Source organism: Carlito syrichta, unplaced genomic scaffold, assembly GCF_000164805.1.
Source record: "Carlito syrichta isolate Samal-C Ts95f unplaced genomic scaffold, Tarsius_syrichta-2.0.1 Scaffold303279, whole genome shotgun sequence".
In the NCBI taxonomy this organism is placed as follows: domain Eukaryota; kingdom Metazoa; phylum Chordata; class Mammalia; order Primates; family Tarsiidae; genus Carlito; species Carlito syrichta.
In genome coordinates this window covers 84,743-88,713 of record NW_007247375.1, presented here as the reverse complement: position 1 = coordinate 88,713, position 3,971 = coordinate 84,743, and positions in this window count along the sequence as shown.

Genomic DNA, 3,971 nt, shown 5'->3' with positions numbered 1-3,971 from the left:
CCAATGCCCTTTACCACTGCAAGGAGGTTTTTGACAGATCTCTTGAATTTTAAAGGTATAGGATCATATCATCAGCAAAGAGGGATGACTTAATCTCCTCTTTTCCTATTTGGATACCCCTGATTTCCTTATCTTGTCTAATTGATCCTGCTAGGACTTCCAACACAATGTTGAACAGGAGTGATAAAATTGAGCAGCCTTGCCTTGTTCTGGTTTTCAGGGGAAGTGTTTCCAGTTTCTGTTCATTTAGCGATATGCTGGCTGGGTTTATTGTAGATGGCACTTAAAATTTTGAGGTCTGTTGTTCTATGCATAGGGGTTTCAGGATTTTTATCAAGAAGGAACACTGGATTTTATCAAAAACTTGTTCTGCATCTAATGTTATAATCATATGGTTCTTATTTTTATATCTGTTGATGTATTTAATTACATTTCTGGCCTTGTGGGTGTTGAACCAGTCCTGCATTCAAGGAATGAAGCCTACTTGGTCATGGTGGATAATTTTTGAGATGTGTTGGTGGATCTGATTTTCTAGAATCTTTTTGAGAATTTTTGCATCTTTGTCCATTAGCGATAGTAGTTCTCTTTTTTTGATGGATCTGTTCCCAGTTTGGGTATCAGTGTGATGTTAACTTTGTAAAATGATTTGGGGAAAATTCCACCTTTCTCAAATGCCTGAAATACTTTCAATAGGATTGCTATCAGCTCCTCCTTATATGCTTTTTAGAATTCTTTTGAAAAGTCATCTTGTCCAGGATTTATTTTTAAACATTTAAATAGATTTATTCTGACCCCAAGTGCCCATGCCATAAGAGATAAGATAGACAAGTGGGACCTTATCAAACTGACGAGCTTCTGCAAAGCCAAAGAAACCATCAAGAGAATGGGGAGACAGCCCAAAGACTGGGAAAAAATATTTGCCAACTCTATGTCTGACAAAAAGCCTAACATCTAGGATCTACAAGGAACTCAAACATGCTGAAAAGAAAAAAAACAAAGAGCCCCATTATAAAATGGGCAAAAGATATGAAGAGACAGTTCTCAAAAGAAGACATACAAGCAGCCAACAGATACATGAAAAAATGTTCAGTCTCACTAGTCATCAAAGAAATGCAGATTAAAACTGTACTGAGATACCGACTAACTCCAGTGAGAACGGCCATTAACAATAACAAAAAGTAACAGATGCTGGAGAGGATGTGGTGAAAAGGGAACCCTTCTACACTGCTGGTGAGAGTATCAACTAGTACAGCCTCTGTGGAAAACTGTGTGGCAATTCCTAAAAGATCTGAAAATCGCATATGGAACCAACCGTGCTGCCCATCAAAAGAGCACTGGATTTTAAAAATGTGATACATATACACAATGGAATATTACACAGCCATAAAGAAGAACAAAATCATGAACTTCACAGTAACCTGGATGGACTTAGAAGAGTGATCTTTCACAGAAACAAAGAACTGAGTATCACATGTTTTCACTCATAAGGGGACCTTGAACAACTATCGTAATACTATAATAAAAGGATTGACAGTAGCAGGGAACTGTGAGAGTATGAGGGGGGTAAAGAGATTGGATTGGCAGAAGTGGGAAACTGCCTGTGGAAGCGGAGGCACACCTCAACAACAAGGGTACCTGCACAATGAATATCTGTATGCCTAACCCTGACCTAACCCTGAATTGTACCCCATAATTTTAAAATAAAAAAAATTTTTAAATAGGTTTATTCTGAACCAAATGTGAGCGAACTTAAGCCCATGGCACAGTCCCAAGAAGTTTTGGCTTTTTTCTTTTATTTTAAAGATGTTGAATACAATTCAAGGTTAGGTATACAAATGTTCATTATGCAGACAGCCTTGCCCCTCCGTCCCCTGACAGTTTCTTAAGACGGAGACAATTTTCTGGGTTGTTATTGGTCTATTCAGTGTCTCAGTTCTTCTTGCTTCAACCTTGGGAGACTATGTGATGCCAGAATGTCCTCCATTTCATTTAGGTTATCAAGTTTGTTTCCATACAGGTGTGCATAGTAATCTCTGATGATCTTTTGTATTTCTTCAGGTTCAGCAGTGACTTAATCTTTTTCATTTCTGATTGTGTTTTATTTGGACTTTTTCTCTCTTTTTCTTGGTCATTCTTGCTAGGGGTTCATCAATCTTTTTTATTCTTTCAATGAAGAAACTTTTTGTTTTGTTGATTTTTTTCTATGATATTTGCCTTCTATGTCCTGAATTTAGGCTTTTCTTTGGTGATCTGGATTCTTCTCCTAAAATTATAGATTTGGTGTTCTTGCATTTCCACCTCCCTTTGGTGATTTTTTAGACTATTAACTTGTGATTTTTCCATGTTCTTGATGTGTGTTCATAGAGTTATAAATTCCTCTCTTAGAACTGATTTCATGGCATCCCAGAGGTTTGGGTAAGAAGTTTCTTCATATTCATTTGTTTCCAAGAATCTTTTTATCTCTGTTTTGATTTCCATTGACCCAGTAGTTGTCCAGCATCATGCTGTTTCGTGTCCATGTCTTTGTGGGTTTGGGGGGAATTGGGGGAGTGTTGATATTTATTTTTATTTCATTGTGGTCTGAGAAGATACATGGCAGTAGTTTGAAATTTGTTTATGCTTGATTTATGGCAGAGGATGTGATGGATCTTGTAGTATGTTCCATTTAGTGATAAGTAGAATGTATTTCTGTGGTCATTGGGTGAAATGTTCTGTAGCTTTCTCTAATTTGTTTGAAATTTGTTTATGCTTGATTTATGGCAGAGGATGTGATGGATCTTGTAGTATGTTCCATTTAGTGATAAGTAGAATGTATTTCTGTGGTCGTTGGGTGAAATGTTCTGTAGCTTTCTCTAAGTCCATTTGGCCAAGTGTCAAGCTGAGGTTCTGGATCTCTTTGTTGATCTTTTGCCTCAGTGATCTGTCTAGGGTTGTTAGCAGGGTATTTAGATCCCCAGTTATAATAGTGTTAGAGTCAATATCTTTTTTTAGTTTACTTAGTTGTTGCTTTATAAATGCCGATGCTTCTGTGTTGGATACATATGTTTAGAATGGATATTTCATGTTGATTTATTGAACCTTTTATCATTATGTAATGTTCTTCCATATCTTTTTTAATTTTGATAAATTAAAGGTTGTTTTGTCTTATATTAAGATCGTGACTCCTTCCTTCTTTTGTGATCCATTCTTCTGGAAATTCATTTTCCATCTTCTAACTTTGAGTGTGTGTGCATCCATTGTGTTGAGATGATTTTCCTGGATGCAGCAAATTATTGGGTCATGGTTTTTTAAATCCAGTTTTTCATTCTGTGTCTTTTCAGTAGTGCATTTAGTCCATTCACATTCAGGGTGATTATTGATATGTGATTGCTTATCACTGTCATAAGATTCTTGGAAGTTTTTTTTTTCTTTTTTTGTTTGTTTTCTTTCAGCTTTTGGGCTGATGTACGTGTGTGAGTTTTCAGTTTTGCAGACCTGATGCATTCTCTGTTGATTCTGTGTTCTGTTCTGTTGAGAAGTGTGTGGTCTTCTTTTTTTTTTCTTTTTTTCTTTCTTCTGTGCTTAATATATTTTTAAGTGTCTCCCATAGATCTGGTCTGGAAGTTGCATAATCTCTTAGCAATTGGATGTCTGGGAATAATTTTAATTCTCCGCCTCTGATGAAGCTGAACTGGCCTGGTAGGAAATTCTTAGTTGAAACTGTTTATCTTTAAGGACTTTAAATATTGGACTCCAGTCCCTTCTTGCTGGTAGTGTTTGTGCCAATAAGTCTGCTGCTATTCTGATAGGTTTTCCCGAGTAAGTAGTCTGATCTTTCTCTCTTGCTGCCTTTAGGATTTTTTCTTTGTGCCTACTTTTTGTAGGTAAATTACTATGTGTCTAGGGGTTGATCTCCTCGTGTGATGTCTTGTGGGGGTTCTCTGTGTCTCTTTTGCTTGGCTGGTCACATCTCTGGTGAGATGGGGAAAGTT